Here is a 23,573-nt window from a genome sequence, read left to right as displayed (position 1 = left end):
TTGCAATTGGACAGCTGTTCTAGGTATCACCCAATGATAGTAAAAACAATTTGCCACTGCTTTATGGTGCCAAATGCATTGAAGAAGCCAATTTCTGACAATAAGATAAGAAATGCTAGACATATCTATGACAGACCCTCTTGTGACGCTCTGAGAGTCATCTTTGTAGGAAGCATTCTGAGGTGAATCAGTAGGGCAAGGGGTGGTCATGTATCTATTCTGCTTTCTAATGTAGGAAACTATCAGTCTTCACAAGTCTTGGTCTGCCCAACAAAGCATTAGCTATTGAAAGTAAGTGAGTTATAGTAAGTGAAGTTCTTGAGACCAGTGTGGGGGATCAGGTGAATGTTTTTGACTAAACCGTGCATTATATGAAATTATCTATGATCTTCCACTATATGCTTTATTTCAGTCCTGAGATAAAACACAGAACAAATGCCTGTGATGCACTAAGGTAATCCACATTCTTCATTTAACTGGAATAATGTACATAAGTGGTTGACTTCCAATCCATCATAGAGCAGAGCTTTTAAACATGACTATGCTAGATTGAGATACTAATGGCCATTGAGTATATACCTTCCTTCTCTGGTATCCTTAATGTACAGTGCCTAAAGCAGCACAGTAATAAGTATGTACATGAAGGAGCGGTATGAACCATGTAAAATAAATGCTTCTCATGTAACTCATCTTCTAATTCCTAATGCCATATGTTGCTTCATTCTACTAACTATAATGGCTGCTATCTCAAAAAAAATATCAGTAAAGTTCTTTCTGCTGCTACTGAAATCATAAAAACTCTTGAGTTGACATGTGGTTCATTCTCCCCAACGTAAAGCACCAAAAAAACGAGATGATTTGTAGGGATAAGCAGTCATTACACCCAAGTTCACGATGAGCTCCTGAATGCCGAATGGCTCAGATTGCACTAATTACCATCAATAAATGGATAAATATGTGGAACTTGTGTTCATATACTGACATTTACATATGCATTAAAGTATGACATTAAGACATGCTGGAAACATGTATGAGGAACAGACAATCCCCATGGCTTACTGAGCTGCAGCCTCAATGTATTTTACACTATGGTGCCTCCACGCAAGATCGTTTTACAGAAATATTATTCTTCAGAAACAAAGCCACTATTTGGCAGTTCAAGCAGTTTTTCTACTTTGTAAGTGCAAACTTTTGATAAAATAGGACCAAGGTTCTACATTTTCCCTTTGAAAAATTTCCACATGGGAAATGTACCGATCCCTGCTTCTTCCAGATATGGGGCAGATGTAGCCAACATGTACCATTGTTTTGTGAGCCTGCCCAGTGCCTCAATAATTCTGGAATAGGATACTAGTTTTTACCCAAATGCACTCGCTTGAAACATAGCTCTGGGGACCCATTTTTCTTGATCATCTTTGAGATGTTTCTACACCTTGATTGTAGTCAACCTGTGACAAATTCAGTTGATTGAACATGATTTGGAAAGACACTCCACTGTCTATATAAGGTCTCACAGCTTACAATGCATTTTAGAACAAAAACCAAGCTATAAGGAGGCAAGAACTGTCTGTAGAGCTCAGAGACAGGATTGTCAGAGACAGATCGGAGAAGTGTACAAACAACTCTCTGCTGCACTGAACATTCTTAAATGGAAGAAGGAACAACCAGGACTCTTTCTCTTACTCAGATCTGCCTGCCACAAACTAAGTAATCGGGGGAAAAGGGCTTTGGTAAGAGGTGACCAAAAACCTAATGAGCATTCAGGCTGAGATCCAAAGATCCTGTGTGCAAACTTTCAAAAGATCAACCATCACTGCAGCACTACATCAATCTGGGTTTTATGGAAGAGAGGTCAGAAAGAAGCCTCTCCTCAGTAAAAGACACATGAAAGTCTGAAAATAGTACCTAAAGTACTCTGACAAGATTCTCTCATCTGATGAAACCAAGATTGAACTTTTTGGCCTCAATTCTAAGTGTCATGTTTGGAGGAAACTAAGCACTGCCCAATACCATCCCTACAGTGAAGCATGGTGGTGGCAGCATCATACTGTGGGGGTGTTTTTCAGCGGCTGGGACTGGGAGACTGGTGAGAGTTAGGGCTCATGCACACATACAAATTATTTACAAATTATTTCTGCGTCCGTTCGTTTTTCTTTGCGGCCCGTATCAGAACCATTCACTTCAATGGGGCTACAAAAACTAAAATGACTCAGTGTGCATTCCATGTCTGTATATCCACATCTCTGTTCCACCAAAAAATAATACATGTCCTATTATTGTCGGACAAGGATACGACTGTTTTATTATGGGCTGGCTGTTCCGCAAAATCCGTAATGCACATGGCCGGTATCTGTGTTTTGTGGATCCGCAATTTGCGGACCACAAAACAACAATGGTCATGTGCATGAAGCCCTTAAGAGAATGTTGAATGGAGTAAACAACAGAGATATATTCTTAGAGGGGTTGTCTCACTTCAGCAAATAGTATTTATTATGTAGAGGGAGTTAATACAAGGCACGCCCTAATATATTGCGATTGTCCTTATTGTATCCTTTGCTGGCTGGATACATTTTTTCACCGATACTAAGATTTTTCACCCATATGGCAAATGGCAAAACGGAAAAAAATGCAAAATAGATGAAAAAAAGTGATCAGAAAGTTGTACACACACCAAAATGGTATCAATGAAAAGTAAAGAGTGCCCTGCAAAAAATGAGCTTTCAAACAGCTCTGTACACATAACAACAAAAAAGTTATGTAGGTCAGAATACGGCAACAGTTTTTTTTTTCTTTCAGTATTAAAACTATACATTTATGTATCGCCGTAATCATACTGACCTGGAGAATGAAAGTAACAGGTCACTTTTACCACATAGAGAACACCGTAAAAACAATACCAATAAAACTGTTGTGTAGTTCTGTTTTTTTTTTTATGTTTATGTGAACTGTAAATTAACAAAGTTATGACCCTGGAAATGCAGGCAGTGAAAAACAAAAAAAATTCTGGATGAAAGGGTTAAAATTCTCTGGAGAGATTTCAAAATGGCTGATGGTCCAACCTGACAAAGTTTTAGAGGGTCTGCAGAGAAGGATGGCAGAAAATCCCCAAATCCAGGTGTGCAAACCTTGTGGCATCAAACCCAAGAAGACTGGAGGCTGTAATTAAGTACTGAGCAAATGGTCTGAATACTTAGGTCAATGCAATATTTTATTTTTTATTTTTAAATAAATTAGCAAAGATTTCTAACATTCTGTTTCAACTTATTATTATTGGGTACTGAGCACAGAAAATTTGAACTTATTATTTGGTACTGACCACAGAAAATTTGAACTTTTTTTTATTTTAGAACAAGGATGCAAGATAACAAAATGTGAAAAAAGAGAAAGCGTCTGAAGACTTTCTGCATGCACTGTATAGTTAAATAGTTACATAGTTAGTATGATTGAAGACATCAAGTTCAACCAAGGGGTGAAAGGGGTTGTGGATGAAGGGAAGGGGAGTGAGACGAGAATTCCTCACATTTACATAAGCATTAATGTTATTCTGTTCTAAAAAATAATGTTTTTTTTTGGAGCCATCACCTGTTCTGGCTGTGACCATCTCCAGAGATACACTCACCTAAAGAATTATTAGGAACACCATACTAATACGGTGTTGGACCCCCTTTTGCCTTCAGAACTGCCTTAATTCTACGCGGCATTGATTCAACAAGGTGCTGATAGCATTCTTTAGAAATATTGGCCCATATTGATAGGATAGCATCTTGCAGTTGATGGAGATTTGAGGGATGCACATTCAGGGCACAAAGCTCCTGTTCCACCACATCCCAAAGATGCTCTATTGGGTTGAGATCTGGTGACCGTGGGGGCCATTTTAGTACAGTGAACTCATTGTCATGTTCAAGAAACCAATTTGAAATGATTCGAGCTTTGTGACATGGTGCATTATCCTGCTGGAAGTAGCCATCAGAGGATGAATACATGTTCTCATTCTGTTTACGCCAAATTCGGACTCTACCATTTGAATGTCTCAGAAATCAAGACTCATCAGACCAGGCAAAATTTTTCCAGTCTTCAACAGTCCAATTTTGGTGAGCTCGTGCAAATTGTAGCCTCTTTTTCCTATTTGTAGTGGAGATGAGTGGTACCCGGTGGGGTCTTCTGCTGTTGTAGCCCATCCGCCTCAAGGTTGTGCGTGTTGTGGCTTCACAAATGCTTCGCTGCATACCTCGGTTGTAACGAGTGGTTATTTCAGTCAATGTTGCTCTTCTATCAGCTTAAATCAGTCGGCATGGTCTCCTCTGACCTCTAGCATCCACAAGGCATTTTTGCCCACAGGACTGCCGCATACTGGATGTTTTTCCCTTTTCACACCATTCTTTGTAAACCCTAGAAATGGTTGTGCGTGAAAATCCCAGTAACTGAGCAGATTGTGAAATACTCAGACCGGCCCGTCTGGCACCAACAACCATGCCACGCTCAAAATTGCTTAAATCACCTTTCTTTCCCATTCTGACATTCAGTTTGGAGTTCAGGAGATTGTCTTGACCAGGACCACACCCCTAAATGCATTGAAGCAACTGCCATGTGATTGGTTGACTAGATAATTGCATTAATGAGAAATAGAACAGGTGTTCCTAATAATTCTTTAGGTGAGTGTAGACTAGTCCACAGATTCACAGTTCACTTCTGGAGACTGATTTTTTTTTTCTTCCACAGATGGAATCAGTTCTTTCTTGTCTTTTGAGGAGATTTTACATGGAACAGTATATCATCATATTTTTGCATGGGCCATTTATATATTTATAAAGGTTAATCATATCCCTCTTAGATGCCCCTTCTTCAAAACCAAGAAGGGAGTGGAGTTTAGTTTATCAGTTTAGTTGCTCTTCTTTGTACTTTTTCTAGCTCCAGGTCATCCTTTCTATGAACTAGTGCTCAGGTGAACTGTATATTCCAGATGAGGCTTTATAAAGTGGTAATATTACATCCCTGTCCCATGAGACAATGTCCCTTTTAATACACAACAGTATTATTCTGTCCATAAAAGCATCTGATTGACATTACATGCTATTATTTAATCTATGATCTACATGTACACCCAAGTCCCTCTTAACAAGTGACTCTCCTAATGCCACTCCTACTAGGACATCTGATACATGTAAATAATTTGGACAAAGATGGAAAACTTCACATTTATCAACACTGAAACTCTTTTGCCAAGTGGATGCATTTAGGGTGTCCAAGTAAGCTTTCAGTTTATGGACATCTTCCGTAGACTACACTGTACTATATAGATTTGTGTCATCTGCAAAAATAGGCTTCTGTTCATCATAAAAACAAATTAATTACTTATGATATTACTTATAGTCACATATTCCTGTATATAGTCCCTTTAGCCAAACAGTTTTCCTAACAATGGAAGTTAAGCTGACTGGCCTATAATTACTTGAGGAAGCCTTTTTTCCTATGGGCACCACATTTACCTTGCACCAGCCACTTGATACTGTACCATTACTACAGAATCTCTAAAAAAAATTATGATTGGGGCACAGAAATAACTGAACCAAGTTCTTTAAGAACTCTTTGGTGTAATCCATCGGGACTCAGGGGGGGAACATTTATTAAGACCAGCGTTTTAGACGCCAGTCTTAATAACCCCTATAGCTGGCGGTGGATCCACCGGAGGAGCTGCCAGTTCTAAATGTAAGACAGCTTCCTAGGTGTCTTACATTTAGACCTTTATCTACGCCTGAAACAGACGTAGACAATGATAAATGAGAAGGGTCTCCCGGTCCGTTCCCTTTCCCGCCCACGTCACGCCCACAATTTTATACCTGGTGTGAGCGAGGAGAAGTCATAGATTGCAGCCCAACTAACTGATTTAGATGTATTTCAGATTGATAAATGACCCCCAGGGTCTTTTTCACATTTACTTTTTTTAACATAGCTTGGACCATATCTACAGTTAGCTAATTTAATACATTAGTATATTAACAGCACTGGCACCATCTACATCAGCTCCTCTCTGCTCTTTTGTATATACAGAGCTGAAGAACTTATTGTCACGGTGGGGAGTGGGGAAAACCCCCCACCGTACAATGTCAAGTATAAAGGAGAAGCAGCTAGGCCAGGACGCCGGAATCAGGGAGCAGGTCACCTCCTATAGCGTCCCTAATCTTCACCCTAACTCCTCACCGTATGAGCAGACCTGGATGGTAGGACGGCTCATACCAGGATACCTTTGGCCCTGAGTCACCCTGATAATCCCTCACATAGGAGCAGGGGGGAGATGACCTGTTCTTTCCAGACACGGATGAACAGGAGTCTCAAATGGCCTTGCAGCAGGGAAAGTAAAAGACCATATGCAGCAACAGAGTTTGCAGGTAAGAACACCAGAAACACACTTACCTGCCGCAGCCACCACGACTGGAACCCGTGCATAAGTACAGGTGCCCACACACCAAATAGGACACCGTACAAACAACACCACACACCGGAATCCAGCACACCTGATACTGCCTGGGCCCCATACAGCAAGATGCACGGCAGCCCCAGGCAGCACTGCATCCAGACTTCTGGTTTACCCCTTCGGGAAACGAGCCCCCTTCCAGAGGTACAACACATGCAGGGATAAACACCAACATCCCAGATATGTAACAACAAACAAGATGTACAACAAACCCTGAACATAAAGCCACACCAAACATACAACAATTGAGGTTGGGTACATAGAGGATACAAGGGAGACAAAGGAATGACATTGCTAAAAGACCTCGATGTCCAACGAGGTGGACCTCAATGACTGGGCAGATAGAATAGCCACAGAATGGAGCATAGCTTCCAGCCCACAGCAAGGCTAGAGAACAACTCACCTCCAAGCTACAAGCAAAGGCTAAATAGCTAGAAGAGACCACACCCAGATCTAACCAAGTCAGGATATTAACCCCACGCACACCACTTAGCAGGGAGACACAACATAAAGGGGAAGTGTACATGCAAACCGCAACCTACACGTTGCCAAAAAGCAACGAGTCTGCACGGCAACCGTGTCACGGTCAAACACCAATATGACCATGACCCTTATTTAGTACCTCTGCTTTCTCACATTCCCCAGATACCATCTCCCCATTACCACTATTTAGGGTACCCACCTGCTCTGACCTAAGTTTGGGATGGGATGCCATCAATCGCTAGAGTGGGGGTCCTGAGCACTGCCCCCATTGCTTCATACTGCAGTGAGAAGTAATTTGAATGGCATACACATGGGACAAATGCAGATAGTAGATGACAGCACTCAGCTATCTCCATCAGGCTAATAAATTGTGCATTAAAAGGTAGCATGCCTGTTCAGTCACCACTCCATTCACACTCACTGAGGAGGAATAGGGGCTTAGGGCCTCCACTCTTGTGATCAGTTGGGGGTCCACCAGTGGATAGGTAAAAGATGTTGATTTTAGAACAACCCCTTAAGATTATCCGCAAAGTTGCTTTGGTCTCTTTATTAAATATAATACAGTAGTAAAAACATTGGTTGCAAAGGTGGACACAGAAATATAAATTCAGTCACTAGCATCCTGTATAATGGGATATACAGTGTTTAGTCACTTCTTTTAGCATTACTATTATGCAAACTGCTTGGGTAGACATTTTATATACTTGTATACAAATTTGCAGTAAGTTGCTTTAGGTGATCCACACATATCAAAATTTTATCCAGTTCAAGACGCTACCCAAAAACATTGTAATGACTTATTCGGAGAGGGTGTGGCCAGTTCATTTAGCATTTAAAGATAATATTCAGTAAGACTAGTCAATTTTTTTATAAAAGAGAGCGGAAGAATAATGAATATATTCAGTAAATAATGATAAGCTTCTTATAATTACCATGCAAATCTTACCCACTATTCTCTTCTGAAACTAAGCCTCGTCAACCTGTTATTTCCCAGTATCTATAAAACAAGTAGGAAAAAATGAGCAATAAAAAACGCACAATGGGATCTGTTTGTACAAGAATGTAAACACTTTATTTATGCTCCATGCTGCCTAAAAGGTTTTAATAATAGAGAGATGCTTTTATTATTGTACCTTCTATGAGCACAAGAACAACACATCATTCAAACAAAGCCAGGACGACAAAGAATGATGCTCTCATGTGTTTACTTATATCTCAGAGGCTTGGAGTACCCTGCAAATTTAATGTGGTTCATGCTTTTAGACTTTATAAGTAAACACTACAATGTTAAATTGAAGTACATTCTATTTCTATATATTGATTTGTTTTTCTTAAAGAAAATCAGGCTACATTAAATTAGAGAATAGACGTTTAATAGGTAAAGTAAGGTCTATAGGCTTGGAAAGTATAGTTTGCAATTGGATTGAAAACTGGTTGAAGGACCATGTCCAGAAAGTTGTGGTCAATCATTCCTATTCAGAATAGTCCCTGGGTTATAAGTGGTGTACCCCAAGGTTCAGTGCTGGGTCCTCTATTATTTAATTAATGGTGCTATTAATGATATTGAGGACTGGATTAATAGCACCATTTCTATTTTTGCAGATGACACTAAGCTGTGTAGTACTGTACAGTCTATAGAAGATGTCTATAAACTGCAAGCTGACTTGAACAATGTGAATGATTGGGCATCAACTTGGCAAATGAGGTTCAATGTGGATAAATGTAAAGTTATGCATCTTGGTAGTAATAATCTCTGTGCTTCATTTGTCCTAGGTGATGTAGCTCTGGGAGAGTCACTTATAGAGAAGGATTTGGGTGTCATTGTAGATTAAATAACAGCATACAATGTCAATCAGCTGCTTCTAAGGCCACCAGGATATTGTCATGCATCAAACGAGTCTACAGAAGCGTCAAAACTTTTTTACTGTAAGAACTGTGAATCTGTGGAATAGACTTCCTCAGGACGTGGTCACTGCAGGAACAGTGGACAGTTTTAAAAAGGGTTTAGATTAATTCTTAAAAGTAAATGACATTAATGCTTATGAAAATGTGTAGAAATGTAGCTGTAGTCTCACTTTTTTCTTGGATTCGCGTCCCCACCTATCCCTTGGTTGAACTTGATGGACGTATGTCTTTTTTTAACCGTATTAACTATGTAACTACTATGTAACTATGTAAGACCTCCTAATAACAGTATACCAGTCACTGCTCAGGTACAAGAGTGGCTATGTTTCAGGAGAAATAGAAGATTTTTACATTAATTGTGTATTCCAGCTAATCAAAAATAGTTGGCATTGGAGCTTAAAAACATAAAAGAAGAGATACTCACCTCCATTGATCCCCCTACTGCTGCCGTCTGGTCCCCTTCCCCCAACCCTCTTTTTCCGACTCCTATCTCAGACATAAAATGCGTTGAAATGCCCTCTCATCTAATTCATGTGCAGATGAAAAGGATCACCTGACTGGTTTCATAATACCTGTCTTCTGAATGAGTTGGACAGATGACAAGAGGCAATTTTACATACAGCACACGCCTCCTCAAATGGCTGGGAGTGTTAAGAAATTATAGGGGTCTTCTGGGTCATCAATATCAGATCAGTGTTGGTCCGACACCCGGAACCCCGTCAATTAGCTATTTCGGGCAGCTGAAAGAGTTGGAAACTATGGAGCAGATGAAGGACCCAATGCACTGTGTAGCTTCCATTTCTGGTGTACTGTTGCTCAGCTCAGATTCATTTAAATTGGAGATGAGCTGCAGAACCCCACTATATGGTGGTGGAGCCTTGCACTTCCAGATCTGTCCACTATATAGTTTCTTGTGCAGGAGGCTGGGCGCAAACAGTTGATTGATGTCGGACCCCAACCAATCTGATATTGATGATCTATTCCAAAGACAGGCCTTCAATATCTAAGTCATGGAAAACCCCTGTAAGCTAACAAAAAATGCAAAGAAAAAACAACAACTATTGAAATGTCCATTTATATGTTTTTCATCAATAAGTATCCCTAGAAAATTCCTTTAAATGCTTTAATCACCTTTGAGGCACATTTTTTATATTATGGGATAAAAACCCATATTTACATTTGTCGTTTTTTGGGCATTTTCTATTTAAAAAAATGATCCTCATTTGTCTTCTGTGCAGCTCGCATGTATTCTTACCCATTGCAGGCAGCTCATTCCTGATCAGTGTGAAATCTGTCAAACCAGCTCTCTTTCAGCTTGGTCTGTAGCTTCTCTCTCCTCTGCTTAACATAAATTTGGGTCTACATTTTTACAATCAAAATAAACCTAAACTGAAAGAATGTAAGCTTTATGAGTGTTCAGGAAAGCAGAGAAAGGGGCTACTTACAGGCAATAAAAGATTCACACTGATTCACACATTACTGTGTAGCCTGCAATGTATGAGAATACATGAAAGCGGCATGTTATAGACAGTTTGTGTGGACACACTTTACCAACCAACCAGTTTTGCCTAAGGTATAGTTTATTGGCAGGGATCTGGACTTGGCTGCGGGGGAGCCACCAGACCGCTACCTCTTGAGATAGTTCTGTGTGGTTGTCAGATGACCCATGGGGTCAGAGACACCGGTACAAAGCACCAAGGAGTCAGATAATATGCCTAGGGAAGTGTCAGTAGGGCAATCCAAGAAACAGGCTTATGTCAGGGCAGGCTTTCTACTGGGGAGGGTGCCTTAAATAGCCAGAGACTTCAAGCCACTGGCTAGAGAAGCATATGGATGCCAGCTGGCCTTTACGAGGCTGAACGCAAGAGTGCACATTCCCTACGGAAGCAGGCAAGAGGGGCCAACAGGGCAGAAAAGCAAGCTGCCGCCTGCAGAGGATGTCGGTGACCAGAAGAGCAACCACCAAGGGAGAGGGGAACGGGACGGCACAATAGGGTGAGTAGTGTGGCACCCATGTCCACAGGATGGAGCGAGGCAGTGGCAGGCATGGGGTGCCAGGGCAAAACACTGCAGAAGACAAACAAAGCAACATTTTTAACAATAACAATGTGTTTTTATTCCATAATATGAGCAAGGCATTAAGAAAAATTGCCCCAAAGTTATCCTTAGTTCTTAAGGTGATGTCACATCTGTGACAGGTCTCAGAAGGTCTGAAAGATTATCTACGCATTAGTGATCTGACAGCCTCTTTCGGTTTCACTTTGTCTGTGTGTTGCTGGTATGTCCACACCTCCTGTTTAGGTGTGGATCATGTGACCTTTACCTCGCCCTATTTAGTCTGACTTTTCCCATCACTCCTTGGTTGGGATAGCTTTATTTGGTCTTGGAAGAGCTGGAGTGTGGTTCGTGTTGAAGTCCTATTCATCCATCATCCTCTGAAGTTAAGTGTTCCGCTTGTGTTTTGTATTCCCCCCCGCCCCCCCGGTTGTTTACTAGGCCTCAGTGAGACGCTAGTTCCTTCACCAGGGAAGGAACGGGGGGTCTCTGCACTATCATTATCTTTAGGGCATCTGAGGGTCACCAGGGTTTTCTAGGTTTCTGTGTATGGGTATCTCTACCATCGAGAGGTGCCCATACGGATAGGAGTTAGGGCCAGGAGCAGGGTTTTATAGGTGGTGACCCTTTTCCTTCCTTAGCGGTGAGGCCTAGTGTCTTTCCCCTTCCTTCTTGTTGTCTTTTGGTATTCTCCCCTACTACATCCGTGACATTATCCCAAGCCCATACCGACATTTTGTTTTGATCTGTGCAGCTATGGATACTATGCCTGCACTGGTCGAACAGCTGCAGAATCTGACTTTGGAGGCAGCAGACCTCCGCGCAACTGTCTTGCAGATTCAGAGTCTACAGGCTGATGGTTCCAATGGTGGGTCCCAGGCCTGTCCTGAACCGAAGGTGGCCCTCCCGGACAGGTTTTCCGGGGGTAGTGACAATTTCATCCGGTTCAGGGAGTCATGTAAATTATACTTTAAGCTGCGTCCATACTCTTCTGGGGATGAGTGTCAACGTGTGGGTATGATTATTTCATTGCTTAAAGAGGACGCCCAATCTTGGGCTTTTTTTCTGCCGACCGGATCACCGTCCCTCCGGTCGGTGGATGAATTCTTTAGAGCCTTGGGTCTCATCTATGATGACCCGGATCAGATCTCTCAGGCCAAGACCAAGTTACGGAATTTGCGGCAGGGAGAACGTTCCGCAGAGACCTATTGCTCTGAATTTAGGAGATGGGCTACCGATACTGAGTGGAACTATCCTGCTCTCTGTAGCCAATTCTGTCAGGGTCTCTCTGAGAGACTGCAGGACGCGTTGGCTTTTCATGAAAATCCTGTGTCATTAGAGGCAGCTATGTCCCTTGCTGTACGTCTAGATAGACGCCTGAGGGAGAGATCTAGGGGTCCTCACCTTTAAGACGTACTGTCCAATAAAGGTACCGCTTCCTTTGACACTTATGGTGAAGAGACACTGGTAGTTGCGCCTTGTGATGAGCTTATGCAGTTAGGAGGAGCTACTCCTGGCAAAAGCTTGGGTCATGTGAAAGGAGTCTGCTTTTATTGTGGCAAGAAGGGACATTTTGTGAATATTTGTCCGTACTTGCAGCATCAAAGTGTAAACAAAAAGGAAAAAACTTTTAATCCTCAAATTACTATTGGTGGTGTGGATGGGGAGCAAGAAAACCTACTTTTGTCTTTTACTGGTAGTACCCGTTTTCTCCTGTCTGCCGAGGTGGCGCTAGAGTCCAAAACTGTGAAAATCGAAGCATTTATCGATAGTGGGGCAGGAGTTAACTTGATTGATGGACAGTTTGTGCGCATTCATGGGTTGACTACTAATGCATTAGAGAAAAGTATTTCTGTCTTTGCAATTGACTCAGCACCTCTCACCCAAAAATTCCTGTCGCAGGTAGTGAATGACATTCATTTAAGAGTGGGTGATTTGCATCAGGAATCTATCTCCTGTTATGTATTGGAGGGTCTGCCGGCTCCGTTGGTGTTGGGCTTACCATGGTTCAGCAAACATAACCCTAACATCGACTGGCAAGCGAGACAGATTCTCGATTGGAGTGATTTTTGCATGGACAACTGTCTTAATGTATCATTCTCTATGGTGACCACTAAAATTGTACCCTCGTTCATTTCAGAATTTTCTGATGGTTTCTCTGAGAGTGGTAATCAGGAGTTGCACCGGGAGTATGACTGTCCAGTCAATCTTATTCCCGGAGCTAAATTGCCTAAATCTCGGTTGTACAATCTTTCGGAACCCGAAAGAAAGGCCATGCGAGAGTATATTACCGAAAGTTTGGCAAAGGGACATATTAGACCATCCAAGTCCCCAGTGGTTGCTGGGTTTTTCTTTGTAAAGAAAAAAGATGGTACCTTGAGACCATACCTGGAATTCTGTGAGCTCAATCGGATTACCGTCCGTGATCCTTACCCCCTTCCTTTGATTTCGGATTTGTTTAGTCAGATTGTCGGTGCCAAGGTGTTCTCTAAATTGGATCTGAGGGGGGCATATAATCTGGTAAGGATCAAGGAGGGGGATGAGTGGAAGACCGCATTTAATACCCCTGAGGGTCATTTTGAAAACCTGGTCATGCCCTTTGGGTTAACCAATGCTCCTGCGGTTTTTCAACACTTTCATCATCTGGTGGGGAGGTTTGTCGTTGTATACTTTTAATGACATACTAATTCATTTGCCTAATATGGAGACTTATCAGGATCATGTGAGACAGGTGTTACAGATCCTAAGAGAGAAAAAGTTGTATGATAAGATGGGAAAGTGTGTATTTGCTGTACAGGAAGTGCAATTTCTGGGTTACCTGCTCTCATCCTCAGGTTTTCGTATGGATCCCGAGAAGGTCCTTGCCATGTTGGACTGGGATCGACCCAAAAATCTGAAAGCGCTACCGTAAATTTATCTTGAACTATTTATCGGTGGTTAAACCTTTAACAGACATGACAAGGAAGGGTGCGGATATTTCTGTCTTGTCTGATGCGGCATTACAGGCCTTTTCTGCTGTGAAAGAATGTTTTGCTTCGGCCCCTATTCTGATGCAACCGGACGTGACTCAGCCATTTATTGTTGAGGTTGACGCGTCCGAGGTAGGGGTAGGAGCAATCTTGTCGCAAGGTCCTTCACCTAGTAAATGGCGCCCATGTGCATTTTTCTCTAAAAAAACTCTCTACTGCTGAAAGGAATTATGATGCGGGGAATAGGGAATTGCTGGCCATTAAGTTGGCGTTCGAGAAATGGCGGCATTGGTTGGAAGGAGCAATTCACCCTATTACGGTAATTAAGGATCACAATAATCTGGCCCACCTGGAGTCGGCTAAGCGACTGAACCCAAGATAGGCCAGATGGTCATTGTTTTTGACCAGATTTGACTTCATCGTCACTTACCGCCCTGGGGTTAAGAACGTCAAGGCGGACGCTTTGTCGCGTAGCTGTCACAGATGGTGTTGCAGAAAGCTGGAACTTATAAATAAACATCCGACTGGCTTGATCCCAAACTAAGGAGCATATGGGTGAGCCCTATAAAACCCCTAGAGCTCTCCCTGACTGCTATGCCCATGCAAAGATCTTTATGGTAGATGATTGCATGTCCACGTACCTTATACTATCTGACACCTGAAAACCCTATAATAGTGAGGGGACACGACCACCGGCTCCCTGCACTTTATTAGGACGGAGTCAGGGTCACCTACAATCAAGCCAGCAAATAAACACAAATAAAGGAAACAGACTTATCTGAGGAATCAGGAGAAGGAGCATCCAGCAGTGAACAACTCATCCAGGAAGAAGTATAAACCGCAAAGTGAGGCAGTATGGGAGGGAATATAAAGGGAGACAATCAGTGCAAATAGATGACAGCTGGGAGAAGGAAAGGAGATGACAAAGTGAAACCAAAACAAAGAACTTCATGCAAGAGGTAGCAAAGAACGTCTAACAGACCTTCTCACAGAGCTGGCGGTGACAGTACCCCTCCCTCTACGGGTGGACTCCGGACACCCAGAGCCCACCTTCTCAGGATGAGACCTATGGAAAGCCCTGATGAGACGAGTGGCCTTAATGTCTGCCACTGGGACCCACATCCTCTCCTCAGGACCATAACCCTCCCAATGAATGAGGTACTGGAGAGAACCGCGGATAATGGGAGAATCCACAATCCTAGAGACCTAAAATTCAAGATTACCATCAACAACAATCGGAGGAGGAGGCAAAGAGGAGGGTACCGTGGGTTGGACATAAGGTTTTAATAGGGACCTGTGAAAAACATTATGGATCTTCCAAGTCTGAGGAAGATCAAGACGGAAGGCAACGGGATTGATGACGGACAAGATCTTGTAAGGCCCAATAAACCTAGGACCCAACTTCCAGGAGGGAACCTTCAGTTTGATATTCTTTGTAGACAACCACACCAGATCACCCACATTCAGCTCCGGACCAGGCACACGTCTCTTATCCGCCACACGCTTATATCTCTCACTCATCCTCTTCAGATTACCCTTAATCTTTTGCCAAATAAATGACAAAGACGAGGAAAATCTCTCCTCATCAGGTAAACCAGAAGACCCCTCTCCAGAGAATGCCCCAAACTGCGGATGAAACCCATATGCACCAAAAAATGGTGACTTATCAGAGGACTCCTGGCGACGGTTATTTAAAGCAAACTCAGCAAGGGACAAAAAAGAACACCAATCCTCCTGATTCTCCGCCACAAAACAGCGCAAATATGTCTCCAGATTCTGATTGACGCGTTCGGTCTGACCATTCGACTGCGGGTGAAAAGCAGAAGAGAACGACAACCGAACCCCCAAGCGAGAACAGAAGGCCTTCCAGAATCTGGAAACAAATTGCGTGCCTCTATCAGAAACGATGTCTGAAGGAATGCCATGCAATTTAACAATGTGATCAACAAACACTTGCGCCAGCGTCTTAGCATTGGGTAACCCAGGAAAGGGAATGAAATGCGCCATTTTGCTAAAACGGTCCACTACTACCAGAATCACAGTCTTCCCCGAGGAACGAGGCAGGTCCGTAATGAAGTCCATGGACAGATGCGTCCAAGGACGGGAAGGAATTGGTAACGGGAGGAGAGAACCCGATGGCCGTGAATGAGGGACCTTGGCACGAGCGCAGGTCTCGCAGGCTGCCACAAAACCCTCAACCGTCTTACGAAGAGCCGGCCACCAGAATCTCCGAGCAATGAGATCCACTGTGGCTCTGCTCCCCGGGTGCCCAGCAAGGACAGTATTGTGGTGCTCCTTAAAAACCTTGTGTCGTAAAGCAAGAGGCACAAACATCCTCCCAGGGGGACAAAGATCAGGAGCCTCTGCCTGGGCTGCCTAAACCGCTGCCTCCAAATCAGGATAAAGAGCAGAGACGACCACCCCTTCAGCCAAAATGGGACCCGGGTCTTCAAAGTTCCCCCCTCCCGGAAAACAACGTGACAGGGCATCCGCCTTCACATTTTAAACCCCAGGGCAGAACGTAACAACAAAATTAAATCTAGAAAAGAACAAAGACCATCTGGCCTGTCTCGGGTTCAGACGCTTGGCCGATTCCAAGTAGGCCAGATTCTTATGGTCTGTAAACATGGTAATAGGGTGTCTGGCTCCCTCTAACCAATGGCGCCATTCCTCAAAAGCTAATTTGATGGCCAACAACTCCCTATCTCCCACATCGTAAATTCTCTCTGCAGAGGAGAGTTTCCTTGAGAAAAAGGCACACGGTCGCCATTTGGCAGAAGAGGGACCCTGAGATAAGACCGCACCCACACCCACCTCAGAAGTATCCACTTCAACAATAAAAGGTAGAGAGACATCAGGTTGTACCAAAATGGGAGCGGAAGCAAAACTCTCTTTGATACTAGAAAAGGCTTTAAGCGCATCTACCGACCACGAAGAAAAATCTACCCCCTTTTTAGTCATATCAGTGAGTGGCTTAACAACAGAGGAATAATTCAAAATGAACTTTCTGTAATAATTGGCAAAACCCAAAATCCGCATCAGTGCCTTCTGATTCTCAGGAAGCTCCCAATCAAGCACAGCGCTGACCTTCTCAGGGTCCATGCGAAAACCAGAAGCGGGGAGAAGAAAACCAAGAAATTGAATCTCCGGAGCCGCAAACACACATTTTTCCAGTTTTAACGTACAATTTATTATCCCGCAGAATCAACAAGACCTGACGTAGGTGGTCTCAATGAATCTTGAAATCAGGAGAAAAATATCAAAATGTCATCCAGATACACCAGTACAAATTTCCCCATTAAATGATGAAAAATGCTGTTCACAAAATGTTGGAAGACGGCTGGAGCATTCATCAAACCAAAGGGCATAACCTAATTCTCGAAATGACCCTCAGGGGTATTGAAGGCTAGGTTGTATGCCCCTCTTAAATCCAACTTAGAGAAAACCTTAGCCCCAACAATCTGGTTAAACAGGTCCGGGATCAGAGGAAGCGGATATGGGTCACGAATCGTGATACGGTTCAGCTCCCTGAAATCCAGACAAGGTCTTAAAGAACCATCTTTTTTCTTAACAAAAAAAAAAAACAGCGGCAACAGGTGACTTCGAGGGTCGGATGTGTCCCTTTCTCAGGCTCTCGGAGATATAAGTACGCATAGCGACTCTTTCAGGTTGGGAGAGATTGTATAATCGTGATTTTGGCAGTTTGGCGCCTGGGATGAGATTAATAGGGCAGTCGTACTCCCGATGCGGGGGCAACTCCTGGACACCACTCTCGGAAAACACATCCGAAAATTCAGAGAGAAAAGATGGCACAGTCTTGATATAAACCTCTGAAAGAGACGCCATGAGACAATTCTCTCTGCAAAACTCACTCCAACCATTTATTTGCCTTGCTTGCCAATCAATGGTGGGGTTATGTTTAGTGAGCCAGGGTAGCCCCAACACTAGAGGAGTAGGTAATCCGTTTAAGACGAAACATGACATATTCTCAACATGAGCGTCACCCACAGTCAAACGGATATTGTGAACTATGCCCTTTAACGATCTTTGAGAAAGTGGAGCAGAATCGATAGCAAAAACAGGTATATCCTTTTCCAAAGTGCATACCTGGAAACCATGCGTTATTGCAAATTGATTATCAATGAGATTGACAGCTGCTCCACTATCTACAAAAATCTCACAAACAATGTTCTTGCTGTCTAGCGCCAACCTGGCAGGTAGGAGAAAACGGGAACTACAAGTAAATGGCAAACCTTCAATTTCCGCATCAACCTTGCCAATAGTAGCAAATGGAAAGTTTTTAGAGGGTTTTTTTGTTTTTGTTTTATTACCCTCAGAAAACTCCATGAATCTCCTAGAGGGGCAAACATTAGCCAAATGATTTATACCCCCACAACAGAAACAAGCCCTCTTCTGAGAGCTGAATCCTCTACTATCAGAGGCAAGCAAACCCAGCTGCATGGCCTCCTCCTCAGAGGGGATTGAGAGAGACTGAGACCCCTGCTCACTGAATGAGACACAGCCGCACTGTCCTTGGACTGAATATGACAGGAAGGAGTAGTCTCCTCTCTCTCTCTAAGATGCCTGTCAATACGAACAGCTAGAGACATAGCAGATTCTAACGAGGCTGGTCTCTCATGAAAAGCAAATGCATCTTTCAATCTTTCCGAAAGACCATGGCAAAATTGACTTCAGAGTGCAGCATCATTCCAACCAGTATCAGTTGCCCATCTCCGAAATTCTGAACAATATATCTCTGCGGACTGTTTACCCTGGCATAAAAGATGCAGTTTAGATTCAGCCAGAGGAATACGATCCAGGTCATCATATATCTGCCCCAGGGCTACAAAAAATTCATCCACCGATCGGAGGGGCCGTGCCCCGACCGGCAGCGAAAAGGCCCAAGACTGAGCGTTATCCCTGAGCAGCGAGATGATGATCCCCACCCTCTGCTCCTCATCACCAGAGGAATGGGGAAGTAGGCCAAAATGGAGTTTGCAAGCCTCTCTAAAGCGAACAAAATTCTCACTACCCCCGAAGAACGTATCCGGAAGCGAGATCTTAGGCTCGGAACAAACTCCATGAACGCAAGCAGAATCGGTCACCTGAAACTGAGACACAGTTTTACGGAGATCTGCTACCTCCAGTGAAAGACCTTGCATGCGGTCAATCAAAGCTAAAACCGGATCCATGCTTAAGACGGTTATGGCGGTTTATAATGTCACGACTGGTGTTGCAGAAAGCTGGAACTTATAAATAAACATCCGACTGGCTTGATCCCAAACTAAGGAGCATATGGGTGAGCCCTATGAAACCCCTAGAGCTCTCCCTGACTGCTATGCCCATGCAAAGATCTTTATGGTAGATGATTGCATGTCCACGTACCTTATACTATCTGACACCTGAAAACCCTATAATAGTGAGGGGACACGACCACCGGCTCCCTGCACTTAATACGGACGGAGTCAGGGTCACCTACAATCAAGCCAGCAAATAAACACAAATAAAGGAAACAGACTTATCTGAGGAATCAGGAGAAGGAGCATCCAGCAGTGAACAACTCATCCAGGAAGAAGTATAAACCGCAAAGTAAGGCAGTATGGGAGGGAATATAAAGGGAGACAATCAGTGCAAGTAGATGACAGCTGGGAGAAGGAAAGGAAATGACAAAGTGAAACCAAAACAAAGAACTTCATGCAAGAGGTAGCGAAGAACATCTAACAGACCTTCTCACAGAGCTGGCGGTGACAGTAGCTTTCCTGGGGAGGGGTGAGTCTAATGACCCTAGTCCCATTTTATCTGAAGGGGTAGTCATATCCACTCTTTATCCTGATCTCGAGGCCAGGGTGTTGGAGGCACAGGAGGATGCTCTGGACTCTTGTCCTCCAGGGAAGTTGTTTGTTCCCTCCGAATTAAGTCACAAGGTGTTTGAGGAACATCACTGTACGGTGCTTGCTGGGCACCCTGGGAGCAGATCGACTGTCGATCTCATCTCTCGAAGATTTTGGTGGCCGGGGTTGCGTAATTGTGTTGAGGACTATGTGTCAGCCTGTGGTACCTGTGCACGTGCTAAGGTGACACATGCTCGGCCTTCCGGATCTCTGCTTCCATTGCCCATCCCGTCCAGACCTTGGACCCATTTGTCCATGGATTTTATCACGGATTTCTTCGTGAAAAACTGTGATTCTGGTGGTTGTAGATCGTTTTAGTAAAATGGCACACTTTATTGCATTACCTAGTCTACCCAATGCTAAAACTCTTGCACAGGTTTTTGTCGACAACATTGTGAAACTACATGGCATTCCCTCTGATGTGGTTTCCAGATTCTGGAAAGCGTTCTGTACTAGTCTGGGTGTACAATTGTTCTTCTCTTCGGCTTTTCATCCTCAGTCGAATGGACAGATGGAGCGCACTAATCAGAATCTGGAGACTTACTTGAGATGTTTTGTTTCAGAGAATCAGGAAGAGTGGTCTTCATTTTTGTCGTTAGCTGAGTTTGCTATAAATAACCGTAGACAGGAATCCACTGATAAGTCGTCGTTTTTTGGGGCATATGGGTTCCATCCACAGTTTGGTACATTTTCTGGTGCTCAAAATTCCGGCATTCCTGAGGAGGAACGATTTTCCTCTTTTTTGTCTTCTATTTGGCGGAAAATCCAAAATAACCTGAAAAAGATGGGCAACAAGCGTGCGGCTGACAGGAGACGTATGAGTGGTCCGGACCTGAGAGTGGGTCATTCTGTGTGGTTGTCTACAAGAAACATTAAACTTAAGGTACCATCTTGGAAGTTGGCCCAAGATTTATTGGTCCATATAAGATCACTGCCATTGTTAACCTTGTAGCCTTCCGTCTTGAACTTCCTCAGGCATTGAAAATCCATAACGTATTTCATAAATCGTTGCTAAAGAAATGTGTCAAACCTGTTGAGCCGTCCTCCTTGCCTCCCGCTCCTGTCATGGTGGATGGCAATTTAGGATTTTAGATCAGCAGGATTGTGGACTCCCGAGTTCTCCGGAGATCCCTCCAGTATCTCGTTCATTGGAGAGGGTACGGACCAGAGGAGAGGATGTGGGTTCCAGCGACCGATGTTAATGCTAGTCGTCTGGTGAGAGCATTCCACAGAGCTCATCCTGATAAGGTCAGTCCTGGGTGCCCGGAGGTCACCCGTAGAAGGGGGGGTACTGTCACACCTGTGACAGGTCTCAGAAGGTCTGAAAGATTATCTACGCATTAGTGATCTGACAGCCTCTTTCGGTTTCACTTTGTCTGTGTGTTGCTGGTATGTCCACACCTCCTGTTCAGGTGTGGATCATGTGACCTTTACCTCGCCCTATTTAGTCAGACTTTTCCCATCACTCCTTGCTTGGGATAGCTTCATTTGGTCTTGGAAGAGCTGGAGTGTGGTTCGTGTTGAAGTCCTGTTCAACCATCATCCTCTGAAGTTAAGTGTTCCGCTTGTTGTGTTTTGTATCCCCCCACCCCCCGGTTGTTTACTAGGCCTCAGTGAGACGTTAGTTCCTTCACCAGGGAAGGAATGGGGGGTCTCTGCCTTGTCATTATCTTTAGCTCATCTGAGGGTCACCAGGGTTTTCTAGGTTCCTGTGTATGGGTATCTCTACCATCGAGAGGTGCCTATACGGATAGGAGTTAGGGCCAGGAGCAGGGTTTTATAGGTGGTGACCCTTTTCCTTCCCTAGCGGTGAGGCCTAGTGTCTTTCCCCTTCCTTCTTGTTGTCTTTTGGTGTTCTCCCCTACTACATCTGTGACAGGTGACTCCTAAAGTTGAAAAATATTAAGTCCAGTTAGAGTGATTGCTTGATTGTGAGAATTTTTTTTTCTTTTGTGGAGATAAATAAAACAAAATCAATAAAAATCATCCTGATAGAAATTAGAACACATTTTTTAATACAGTTTAAAAAAAAAGCCTAATTCCATAAACCCATTATAACCATCATTAGTCCATTAAGTGAAATAGATTTGTTGTGACTCTTGTGAATGGTACAACAAATATGTGTTTGCAGAATTCATTCTACAGAACTGACTCCAGTCACTTGGATTTCAGCGTTTTATAGCTATGACAATCCTAGGTCTCTCTCTGATAAATGAAACTGATTAAACAAAAAACAGCAGCCCCCTTGTTCTGGTAGCATAGATAGCATTTCTCTGCTTGGATGGGAGCTAAATATAGAATTTTGAAAGCAGAACATTTACTAAAAATATAAATGGAAGGGTCTATAATAGAATTCAAAAAAAGATATCGTAAGTACAGATATTTCTTCAGAGAACAAAAATTGTGCACTTGTTATTCAACTGCTCAAATTTAACGTTCTATCTCATTTCCAAGGAATATCGGCAGCAATGGCAGATTACAATAAAGTATTTTGGATGGCAGCCTGGGGCCCAAGGCTCCTGGGGCCATTGGCGGCCCAAAATCCCCATCAATGTTCTTGGGCATCTCTAGGCCTAAACCAGGACTTGGGCCCCAGATGTTTTGTCAGATGTCCTCTGTTGGAATACTGGAGCAGGATATACTTTTTATTTATCGGGCCCAAGATGGAGGAACAGCCCATGGCCTTTGGGCTACTTAATCCACCCCTGAACAGTGGTGCCTTGTCTCCAAAAAAGCAAGTCTTAGAACAGAGGTGCAGAGGGTGCTGACATAGCAGTTGAACCTGGGTCCTGATGCCTGAGGAGGTCCAGAGGCCTCTCTGCCATATAAGACACCAGCATATTGACACATGGTAGGAGAGAGACCAGTATATTGACACATGGTAGATGGGAGACCCTGGCACATATTCTGTTTGAGGCCCAGGAGCTTCTACTTACATCTCTCTTAGAATAATCTCAATATGTAATTAATAAAGTCCTACAGGGTCAGACAAGCCCACTAGTGTACCAGAGGGTCCCCCAGTGGCCCCAGATCTAGCAAAAGTCAAATCCATTTGAAGCTGATTGAGAGTCCATCACTGATTGCTAGGGACAATTGTTATAGGTTTAGTTGCAAATAACTTTGTGGAATTCATCAATGATATGTCGTGTATGCGGCATTATTTAGGATATAATTAAATGTGGGCATGCATATGTTCCTTTTATAGACTTAAAGTTTGCCCTTAGAGTCATTCTAATCTGGTGGGCTGAAGGCACAACTGTCCTTGTAGTATAATTCTGACCCAATTTATATGAACTGTGGGTGGATACAACTGGAACCTGTCAAAATTCATAATACAATATCATAACATCAGAATTAGGCCTCATGCACACGACCGTATTTTGTTTCCGTGTCCGTTCCGTTTTTTTTGCGGATAGGATGCGGACCCATTCATTTCAATGGGTCCGCAAAAAACGCGGACAGCACACCATGTGCTGTCCGCATCAGTATGTCTGTTACGTTGCTCCGCAAAAAAAATAGTGCATGTCCTATTTTTTTCTAGTTTGCGGACAAGGATAGGCATTATTACAATGGATCAGCAAAAAAAACGGATGCCATACGGAAAGTCATCCTTTTTTTTGCGGATCGCAAAACACATACGGTCGTGTGCATGTAGCCTAATAGACGCTATACAGAATACCAGCCACATAGACTCTAATGATATTGCTGGACTTCTTGTGTCAAATTCAAAGAAGTTGCAGTGGCAATATTATTCTAGCTCTCCTTGGCAATCCTTCCATAGCTGTAGATATGGCATCT

Source organism: Bufo bufo, chromosome 6, assembly GCF_905171765.1.
Source record: "Bufo bufo chromosome 6, aBufBuf1.1, whole genome shotgun sequence".
Classification (NCBI taxonomy): Eukaryota; Metazoa; Chordata; class Amphibia; order Anura; family Bufonidae; genus Bufo; species Bufo bufo.
This window is presented reverse-complemented; position numbering follows the sequence as displayed.